At 39.8% G+C, this 11,730-nt stretch overlaps 1 protein-coding gene across 6 annotated transcripts in view; it reads right to left on the minus strand.

The window, feature by feature from the left end:
- DENND4C (DENN domain containing 4C) overlaps positions 1 to 11,391 on the minus strand; it is an 88,292-nt gene extending 76,901 nt beyond the window's left edge. For 3 of the 6 annotated variants that reach the window (XM_070742511.1, XM_070742513.1, XM_070742508.1), the window contains exon 1: positions 11,302 to 11,391. The gene's annotated coding sequence lies outside the window, so the exon portion shown is untranslated. Of the gene's footprint in view, positions 1 to 10,880; positions 11,018 to 11,301 lie in introns of those variants that run through there. The other 3 variants (XM_070742512.1, XM_070742509.1, XM_070742510.1) reach the window with 3 other exon arrangements.
- Positions 11,392 to 11,730: the final 339 nt, after the last annotated feature.

Consider the following 11,730-nt stretch of genomic DNA (forward strand, 5'->3'; position numbering starts at 1 on the left):
CCAATAGAATCTTACACAGAAACAGGACGCTGAAGCGGAAAGCTCAAGAGAAGGTATAAAAACACATCACTTTCCACACTATGTGGTCAGCTACCCATCATCACACCTGGATGGTGGTTGTGCTTTATCATTAAACAATCTTTCCAATCAGTCTCCAGCCTCCATTTTGTCTCCAGTGCCTTTTTCCCGGCTTGGAAAAGGACCTGGACTTTTTTTTCCAACATTGTCATTGGTACAACATTCACAGAGCACTGTGGTCATGTGATTGCCATTTGACTCTCCACTGCTGCAAAGTCAATGAGGAAACAGGCAGAAGTTGCAAGTAGCGATCATGTGATATCACAGTTAGTGCCACACAGAGTTCACTAAACCACTGAAATTGGAACTGCCGCAAATACTATCATATCACACTTAAAATAAAATAAAAAGCTTTTTTTATTTTTCTCCGCCTTAAAAACACATACTGTACATATATAACAACACATGTATCTTCAATAAGCAACCATATGTTTGTGAAATCTCTTACATAAAAATAGCAAAATATCCTAAATCACATATCAAATTTCCAATTATTTAGTCTGTCTAAAAGGGAACAAAATATAACTTCAATAACTAATTTTAATTTAATGAACGATAGATGAAGCAATTTTTCTCACTTTTCAATTCTAATAATCATATTCTTAAATCTTAGTTTCTATTTCCAATCTATTCTAGTTTAATTTTCGGTATATATTACATATTTATCTAATGCTGCCTCCTTTTTTCTTTTTGTCATCCAGGTTATCTCAATCATATTTCTCATATTATCTCTTTTATATTATGTTTACGTTAACTATATTTTCTTTTTTAACCCAGTCATAAAACTTCCCCCAGAGTTTATAAAATTCCGAGTCTTCTTTATCTTTAATTTTCATATTCATTTCCACACAGTTCATTATCTTCCTTAATACTTCTCATTCTGCTGGTATTCTATTCAACTTCCAATCTTGTTTGTATACAATTCTAGTGGCAGTTACTATGCGAACAATTAAGTATATTTCTTCTTTATTGAATTTTTCTGGCAATATGCCTAATAAAAATATTTGAGGTTTTAAATCAATACTTTGTTTTAAAATCTTTTCAACCCATATTTGAACCTCTGTCCAATAATTTTTGGCTTTCATGCAAGTTCGCCACATATCATAAAAGGATCAAAATGTATGATTACATTTCCAACACTTCATCGATTTATTCTTAAACATTTTTGTTAATCTCTCTGGAGACATATACCATCTATAAAACATCTTGTACGTATTTCCTTTAAATGCTGTTGCCATTGTCATTTTGTAATTCCTTTCCCATAGTTGCTGCCACATATTCATGTCTGTTGGATGTCCTATATGTTTCATCCATTTTATCATTGTCTCTTTCACTTGTTCAAATTCTTATTCAAGAGACAGCAAATAGTTATACTATTTCTCTATTAACTTTTCTTCTGTTCCTATTAATATTTAATCTAATTTTGTTTTTTCCAAATTAATTCCTTCTGCTTTACTATCCTTTTCAAATTTTGCTTGTAATTGCATCCTCAAATACCAATCCATTTTTATACCCTGATTGTTTAGTTCTATTGCCGATTTCAATTTATCTGTCTGTAACAAAATATTGTTGTATCTCAGAATATTATTCCAGTCTATTCTACTTGGGTGTATCAAAGTCTCTATTATCAATATCCAATAAAGTATTTTTGAGTCTTTACTTTTACCCAGTGAGGATCATTTTTAATGGCTGGTCATAGGAGCTGATAATTGCTGTGGTTTGAATGCAACTGGAATACCATGTCCAATGTCCAATTCTGGTTGCCACAAAATAAAAACTGGAAAGAATGCAAAGAAAAGCAATGGAGATGGTAAGCAAGTGATACCGTATTTTTCGCTCCATAAGACGCAGTTTTTTTCCTCCCAAAGTAGGAAGAAAAATCAGCCCCGTCTTATGGAGCGAAGATGCAGGCAGGGAGGGGGGGGAGGGCTGCGAACTCGGAAGCGCCATCCCGCCGGCTGGCTGGCTAGCTGCTGCCTGGCCCCCTCCCTCCCGGAGGAGGGTCTCCCTCCACACCACCAGCGGCACTCCCCCCGCCAGCCAGCCAGCCAAGCCCCGCGCCCGCCAGAACCGGGTCCTCGCTCTCCCCCCACCGCCCGCTGCATTTGCAGGAGGTGGGGAGGGTCGGGCGGCCCGCCAAGGCCAGGAGGGACGCCGCTGCCCCCCCTTCCCTCTCTCCGCCCGCCGCTGCGCCTCCTTGACGCCGAGAGGAAATGCCGACAAAGGTTTTTCTCAGCGGAGGTCTTCAATGTCGGGGGCGCACGGGCGGTTGCGCGCCCTCCCTATCTCCCTGCTAGCTCACTCGGAATATTCAAAATAAGAAAAGCCTTTGCCGGCAAAGGTTTTTCTTATTTTGAATATTCCGAGTGGGCTAGCAGGGAGATAGGGAGCGCGCGCAACCACCCGAGCGCCCCCGACATTGAATATCACCTTCGCCGGCCCCGCCTCTCCTGCAACCCCCTTGCTGGGAGCCCGGGACGAAAGTGCTCTCGGCAAAGGTGAGGCGGGCAGGGCATGCGCGCGTCACCGCTGAGAAGAACGGAGAGAGAACGAGAGTGAGTGAGAGCAACAGACAGCAAGATAGAGAGAAAGTGAGAAAGAGAGAGTGAGAGAAAGGGGGGGGAGAGAAAGAGATAGCAAGAGAGAGAGAACAAGAGAAAGAAAGAGCGTGAGAAAGAAAAAAAGAGAGAAAGAGTGAGAGAGAGAGAAAGCAAAAGAGACAGAAAGAAAACAAGAGAGAGAAAGTGAGAAGAAGAGAGAGAAAGAGGGGGAGAGAGAGAGGGAAAGGGGGGAGAGGGGGGAGAGAAAGAGAGAGGGAGAGGGGGGAGAGATAGCAAGAGAGGGAGAGAGAGAGAGAGGGAAAGGGGGAGAGAGGGGGGAGAGAAAGAGAGGGAGGGAGAGAGAGGAGATAAAGGAAGAGGAGAGAAAGGAAGAGAAAGAAAGAGGGATAGAAAGAGAGAGAGAGTGAGAGATGCTCAGTGAGCCTTTCTTTGAAGTTGCCTTTCTTTCTTTCTCTCTTTCTTTTTCTCTCTTGCTCTCTTGCTCTTTCATTCTTTTTTCTTTCTCTTGCTTTCTTTCTTTCTCTTGCTTTCTCTCCTTCCTTCCCTCCTTCCATTTCTTTCATTCCCCCTCTCTATTTTTATTTCTCTTTCATTTTCTTTCTTTCTCTCTTTCTTGCTCTTTTTCTTTCTCTCTTTTACCTTCCCTTCCTCTATTTCTTCTTTTCTTTCTCCTTCCTACCTTCTTCCCTCCCTCCCTCCCTTCAGTCCTTCCTCTCTTACTCTCCCCTTTCATAAGTTTCCTTGCTTCCTTCCTCTGTTCCTGTCCCTTCCCCCTTTCTTTCTTTCCTTCCTTCCTTTCCTCCCTCTATTTCTTGCTTTCCTTTTCCTTCCTCCCTTCTTTCCTCCCTTACTCCCTTCTTTCACTCCTTCCTCTCTTCCTCTCCCCTTTTTGGCTCAAAATATTTTTTTTCTATTTTCCTCCTCTAAAATCTAGGTGCGTCTTATCAGCAGGTGCGTCTTATAGAGCGAAAAATACGGTAATTGAATTCCACAAAGAGTGGTTTGTGCAACTTTAGCACGTTTGACTAAAGAATAGAAAGCTAAAAGGAGGAATGATGATTGCAGCCTTCCAATACATGAAGGCATATCATAAGATAGAGGTCGTGGGTTTATTTTCCATAGTATCTAAGGATAATACAAGAACCAGACGATGAAAACTACAGAGAGAGAGAGATCCAAATTCGGAATAATCATGAATTTTCTGATTGTGAGAGATATTGGAAGTTCTTTAATTAGTAGATGTTGTTTTAATATTTGCTCCAACCTTTGAGGAATAATTCCATTAAATTTTTAATAAAAAATAGCGATAGTATCAAAATCAGTTATCTATCATCCAAAATATAACTGAATAGCCCATAGCTTATGTGTTACATTCTAGGTTTATTTTAGAAATATTTACAAATAATGCTAGATAAATATTAAATAGATTTGATTCATAACATTTTCAAAGATATGGGATATATATGAAATATTTTTTCAAAGCATGCCACTTACTGGCATTTTCAATAGAATAAAATAAATAATAGGGTAAAACACTATTTTTTAAATGCAAAAGTTCATAGTAATACAAAGATAAAGGCAAATAATATCAACTCTGACTTACAAACTGCCTTACTAAAGAAATCCAGACATGTACAGTACTGTACTTTCTCAACTGTTCACATGATTTTATAACCTAAATGTGTACACAAGTCTACATGTTCTTAAAAAAAGAAAGAACAGAGGAGGAACAGGACATTATATTAAATGTTACTGTCCTAAGCAGCATTTCCCAATCTGGCTTTTTGTACAGATGTTGGGTAATTTCAGTAATCATTGTAGAATTTTTAATCTTATATAAAGGACATCATGTTAAGGGGGAAAATCACTAAACTGTCTTTTCTACTAATACTAAAATATTATTTCTCTTGCCATAATTACAAACTATTAAAAATCTATCGTTTCTACAAAATTATTTATTTTAATTAATTAATTAGGCTTCTATGCTGCCCAATACCTTGGTACTCAAATGTTAGCTCCATGAGTGTTGAAACTAAATTTCAAGTTTAGCAAATGCATATTTGTAATATAATATAGTATAATATAATATATTAATTGCAGAAGGAATTTATTCAACAAAGTTCTCAACTTAATGGATTGTAGAGCAAACAGTGTGTCTGCATGTGTATAAAATACACACAAATACAAATGGTTCAGACAAGACTAAAGCAAGGTTAGATAGCACGATTGAATATGTTCTCACAATTTTGAATACCATGTTGTTTCAGTACTGTATTACAGTATACTAATCAGAGCAATGGATGACACAATCCTTTTTCCTATGCAGAGTTAACAAAGAAGAGCTGAGATCATTGTGCAAATATCCTTTTCAGGTAGGTCTCGAAAGGAAAGGAAAATAAAAAGCAGACTGCAAGATATGTCATTGGCAAATGCCAAACTAAACATTACAACTGCTTAAATTGCAGCAAAGTGGTAGATCATAAAATATGTCAATAAAACAACAACAACATACACAGAACTGGCTACTTTCAGCAATATTCCAATTACAGGTTTTAACAAGAATTACAGCAGGGCAAGCTCTAATCAACTAACAATATTTAACTAGTAGAATATAGTTTTTTGGGCTCACACGTGCATCGTCTATTCTGACACAATTTAATATTATATTGCATTTTTAAATTTTAAATTCAAATTCTATGTAACTTACATGACTACAGGGTTGGCTTATAGGACAGAGTAAGATACATGGAGGAAAAGTAACAGGGTTAATGACAGACAAGAAAACTATGTCTCCCCCCTACCCCCACATATTAGTTCAATAAACCACACTGATTATCTGGTAATAGATTACAGGACCAGGATGTATGACTGGATTTCTTGGCAGCCCTGATACCATTAATCTTGCTATTGATACAGATTGAGAGTGTAGATTGGGAGCACAGGGCAATAGTGTGTTACAGTATTTTATCTCTTTACTGATTCCAGCTGGGAGGTATAGGTAAGGGCCAAATTCTCAATTGCTGTAATATAGGGTATTTTGCCTTCTACCCTCCTGTTTAATAACTATATGAAGCCATTAGAAAAAGTAAAATGACAGCATGGCCTCATGTCATCATTAATTTGAAGACAGCCAATTAAATACCTTTATCCAAAATCAAAAAGGAGGTGTCGAATTCGCTGCATCACGTTGCCCGCCACATGACATTTTGCAACTTTTTCCCCATTCATGGAGCTGGGGTGGATGTGGCCTGCACATGACGCATCCGGCTCACAGCCTGCCAGTTTGGTGGGTAAAATTGTTGGGGGCAATATGGTGACCCTGTAAACCTCTTAGAGACGGCTGTAAAACACTGTAAAGTGGTATATAAGTCCAAGTGCTATTGCTATTCCTAGGCTTGTCTGTGTAACATATTGCTGTATTTTATTTATTTATTGGATTTGTATGCGGCCCCTCTCCAAGGACTATATGAGCTGCACTGTGCTAATTTTAAAGCCCTTTTAGGTTCTACATCTGTCTGAAGGAAAAAGCTTAAGAATCCAAGGAAAGTGTGCCATTTACATTGACACCACAGTCTAGCCTTCTCAGTTATGACTTTTTTTCTGCTGAACAGCTATTCTCCGGAACTAGACTGACCTCTCCCTGTTCTACAAGTAATTGTAGAAACATGGCTGCTCCAAAATGTATTTGGGGATGTTGTCCATTAGCCTAATCCTATTGAGTGACACTATAAGTAGATGTTGATACTATGCGATATTTATTTATTTGTTTGTTTGTTTGTTTGATTTTTTTTTATGCCACCCTTCTCCTTAGGCTCAGGGCGGCTTACAACATGTTAGCAATAGCACTTTTTAACAGAGCCAGCATATTGCCCCCACAATCCGAGTCCTCATTTTACCCACCTCGGAAGGATGGAAGGCTGAGTCAACCTTGAGCCGGTGGTGAGATTTGAACCACTGACCTGCAGATCTACAGCCAGCTTTAGTGGCCTGTAATACATGTTACTGGTAATAGAAGTTGCTCAGAGGTTTAGGCAGCAAGACGCCCAGATCATTTGGAGGGAGGGAGGATATAGGTCCATACCATCAGGAATTCACCAGCATAACTCTTATTAATAGATTAATAATATTTTTGAATTTATATTTATGATGGCAATTACAAAGTCACCCATTTACACTTATAGCTTTGGACAGTTTATAGCAAGTTAAAAATAAACAATATAATCAATTAAAAGATAGTAAAAATGATGTTGACAAACATAATAATTAAACTACCTATGCATTATTTCTCCCCAAGCTTTATTATTTTTACAAATCTTTGGATGGCAAGACACTGAACTTACAGTATTTCACATAGCATAACCTTCCTCCTATTTCACATAACATGTCAACCCAGTGCCTGTGGGAGAGCTAGGTCTCTAAAGTACTCTTGGAAGACAGCAGAGTTTGGGCTATACAGATATTGGGGAATGGAATTCCTGAGATCAGGTCATAGAGAAATTTAATAATAAATTATATGGTGGCAGCAATTCTTTTTTTCTTTTTAACAGAACAATACCAATCCAATTAGTGAAAGAAACTACCTTGTTTATTAGATTGGTATCTTATCTTTCATTCAGAAATAAAGTTAGTAAGGCTACTATTTTCTCCTCTTATTGTTTCTCATAACAATAATTTTAAGAGAGAGTGACTGCCCCAAGGTCATTCAGGGATTCTTCAAGAATGAAGGTGAAACCCCATAGTTATGTGCATTATTCTGCGTGATCAATTCTGTATTTTGTAATTACAAACTTCAATTATATTCTTAAACTACATCTTTATTATGTCTTTCCTTGTATTTTAATGGCAACTCATAATAGAAATCTTAAAAAATACAGTGCAATTACTGAGGAAAATTTGAATTCTTACATTATTTCAAAGTAATGTATTATTAATGTTAGATTTTAGAGTCCTTTGCCCCCAAGATTTTGCAAGATCTTTAGCTTGAAATACCACAAGAGAATGCTGTAATCTGATTTTTTTTTAATTTATAAGCATAAAAAAAATAAATGTTTACTTTTGGGTCTCCATTGCTTACCTCTGATGTAGCCTTGCTTAATTTCTTTTAAAATGTAGTTGTGAGAAACATTTTTAAAGCTCATTTTGAATAATATTTGGTGGACTAGAAAGAATCATACAGAGGCCATTCAGTAACAAAATTCAAAATGTATGTATGTACTGCCCTGATATTAAAGCTTAAAAATATCACTATTAACATTAACATGATTAACACAATCATTATTAACACATCTAGCAATATATCAATGGAATAGAATCAGCTTGGAAAATAATCTTGGATATCTAAAATAACAAGTTACATCTATGCACAACTAAACACCTACCAAAATATTTTTCCATATAATGTTTATGATTGGTTTATTTCAACAACAAAAGCAAAATCATTTCAAAGTTACATGTAGAAGAAAAAGGCAGATTTAGCTAAAAGCAAACATTTTCATAGAAAACATCAAGCATTATAGGAAAAAAGGCAACAATTTTATTGCAATTCAATGCAATGCAGTTGTATTGTTCAATTGCAATATGTTCATTCCCTTGTTATCTAACACCTCATCACTGAATTATACTGAAAATAAATAGACTCAATATAACCAACTTGGTTCAAAAGGATCAGTAAGCAAACTATAGCTCATGTATTCTAAGTCAAAATACAATTTGCCAGTTTTGTTTAGCAAATTGCATTAACCAATTAACTGCAGTATTTATCTACAGTAGATTAGCATGACACTTGAATCAGATACTCTATGCATTAAGGATAAATGTAAAGCAATATTCCTGAGGACTATTTATACAACTTTGATTACATTTGTTAAACTGTTAACATGTTAGGTGACCCAAGAGATACATCATATTTCATACTAACTGGCTTATTTTTCTGTTTCTTAGAAACAGGACTTAAGATTTCTTCCACAAAATCTTATTACTGTGGAATTCAAATGAATCAAAAAGAGGAACAGGGAAGTCAAAACTGCTGATAAGATAAAAAGAGACAACAATTTTAAGTCAATTCCAGATATTGGTATCTTTAATGCTAGCACTTGAGGGGGGGGGGAGGTAATAACTAATTCTTCCTCTACTGGGCATTAAGGAAACCAGGACCTTCTGAGGAAGTAGCATTAAGGAGAAAATGAAAGACTTATGCTTTAAACAGGAATTATATCAGCATTTCAGATTAAGCAATAAATGATTTTCTAATTTTAAAAAAGCCTTTATTCAACTATTTTTGGGAAATCTGTTTGTTTGTTTGTTTAATTTATTAAATTTATAGGCTGCCCAACTCCTTCTGGTCTCTGGATGGCGTACAATACTGATAATATAAAAACAGTAAAAAACAGTTAAAAAACCACAAAATTAAAAATCATTCATATCCTTTTGGGTGGATCTAAATGTTATCATATTGCTCAACAGCCTCAAAGCCTGGTTTTCACGGCCATATGTTGACCATATGAAAGTCCAGTATATGGTAGTTTGGCTATTATCTGCCCCAAAGCTATGCAAAAGTAATGAATAGATTACATAGAATCAAGAGGCCATCCTTAGCACATAACCACTTAGCACATAAGCCATTCTTCAAAACAATCAAATTTTACACGCACCTAACCCAGAAGCAAGTCTAAGTTATACAGCACCCACTTCCACATAAACAGGCACAAAACCTGTAGCTTACATCACAAACACAACACATGTACATACACCGATGGATGATTTTCTCTATAAGAGTTCACAGGACTCTTTGAGCATCTTCAAGACTGCCTTCTGCCACATACCTCCCAGCGGCCAGTTAGATCCCACAGGGTTGGTCGTCTTTGGGTCATATCAGTTAAATAGCGCCAGTTGGCGGGTCCGCAGGGGAGAACCTTCTCTGTGGTTGCCCCAACTCTCTGAAATCAGCTGCCTCCTGAAATCCACAATGCCCCCTCCTTATTGGCCTTCTGGAAAGCCGTAAAAACCTGGCTTTTCCGACAAGCCTCGGACCTTTGACCTGAAGGGGGCTACTAGCGAAGTTGGCCCATGAATGTATGGATGGTTGCAATTATTTTAAATTGTAGTTTTTTATATTGAACCATATTTATTTTGATGTGAGCAGCCCTGGGTCCTTAGGGAGTTGGGCGGCATAGAAATAGAATTAAATAAATAAATAAATGTCAAACTCAACTTTTCACTCACAGCATCAGCCAAGGACACTAATGAACCACAAAATAAATGGGCCTTTAGCTGGATTGATTCAGAAGCAACAACCGAACCGGAGCTCTGCCTGCCCTCTTGATTCCCCCCAGCCTGGTGTGCGAGACTCACTGCTGGGTTTCTACAATGTGTGAGAACCACAATATATCCAATCTAGTTTCAACCCAAAGTTTGCCTGTTCCTCTGAACCCTTCGTGGTCGCATCAATTCAAACCAATAATCAAGGAAGGAGGCGCAGGCCTTTCTCCAGGCTTCTTTTCTTAACCCTAACCAACTTTTTTTATGTCTCTTGTTAGCTGCTCTGAGTCCATTTTGGAATGAGTGGCATATAAATACAATAAATAAATAAATAAATAAATAAAAATTAAAATAAAATAAAGAAATCTGGTTCCTACTGGTATGGATGAGGACGCCACACCGGTAGTAAAAATGGAGCTGTGCGCGCAGCTTTAGGTCTCTGGCGCGCACTTGCGTGCATCCCAGAGAGACTTTGCTTCTGCGCATGCACAGGAGCAAAAAAAAATCCCAACGCCAAAATCTCATGCACGCACAAATCCCCTGAGACTTTGCTTCCTGCGCATGCACAGAAGCAAAAAAAATCCCAACGCCAAAATCTCATGCACGCATAAATCCCCTCATGAGACTTTGCTTCCTGTGCATGCGCAGAAGCAAAATCTCGCCGGGATGCACGTGCACGCAGCAGAGACCCACGGCTGTGTGCGCAGCGCACTGGGAGCAGCAACCCCCACCTGACCCTAATTAACCCGAAGGTGACCTCCAGGCAATTCTGAGCAGGTAAAAAGGTGGGAGGCAAATGTTATTCACGAGAGGAAAGAAGGGGACAATCTCTTTCTCCCCTCCACATTCTGCACGAAACAGTACAAAACAGCTGCCACCGGATGCCCCTTTGCTTTTCAAGGGCTGCTCGGTTGCAAGCAATACATACATACATACATGCATGCATGCATACATACATACATACATACATACATACATACATACATACATAATCCCCGCTCTTCTCCAAGCGGCCCTGTCCGAACACCTTCAGGGCAGCCCGGCGAGGCAGCCCCACACGCTCCCTTCGCGCTCGCTCAACGTGATCTCCTGCATCCCAGCGCTCAAGGCGGAGGGAGGACAAGGCGAGGCGAGATAGGAGCGGGGGGTGGGGGTGAGGGTGAGTAGCGAAGGAAGAAACAGGCGGCCAAGTGCGTACTTGCTCGAAAAAGAGAGCGGCGTTCCGCCTGCACAAGCGGGCATTTCCCGCTCTTTGCTGAAGCCCGTCTTCTCTCCCCAAACCTGAGGCGCGGGGGAAGAAAAGGAAAAGCAGAGGGAGACGGGGAGGGGGGGGGAGCGAAGGCAGCCACCCGGGAAGCCAAAGGCACCTCCTGTCAGCTCTTCCAACCTCCTTCTCGCGACGCACCTGTGGTGGCGGCGTCGGCCAAATACCGGACTCCCTCGGCTCAGAGACGCCCCGCGGCCTGGGCTGACTCCCGACGCTCCCAACTTCCCGGCCCCCTTCAAAGAGAGCCTGAGCCGCCACCGCCGCTGCTGCTTAGGAGGGAGGAAGCGGCCACCATATTCCTTTCAGCGGGCAACTGGAGGCGGATCCGGGGCCCGCCCAGGAGGCGGTGGCGGCGGCACCCGGGGAAAAGAAGCGAGGCGCCCCCGCCGCCGAACAAGGCCTTCGCTAGGAGGCGCTAAGCAGCATGAGCGCGGAGAGGCCTTTCGTTGGAGGCCGGCTTGGCCTCGGGGGCTCGACCCAGGCCTCGAGGCGGAAGCCTTTCTTTGTCGGTATTGTGCTTTGCGACGTTTAGGGTTCAGTCTTTACGGGAGAGGAGGAACTGAATTC

The sequence above is a fragment of the Erythrolamprus reginae genome, chromosome 2 (genome assembly GCF_031021105.1).
Source record: "Erythrolamprus reginae isolate rEryReg1 chromosome 2, rEryReg1.hap1, whole genome shotgun sequence".
Classification (NCBI taxonomy): Eukaryota; Metazoa; Chordata; class Lepidosauria; order Squamata; family Dipsadidae; genus Erythrolamprus; species Erythrolamprus reginae.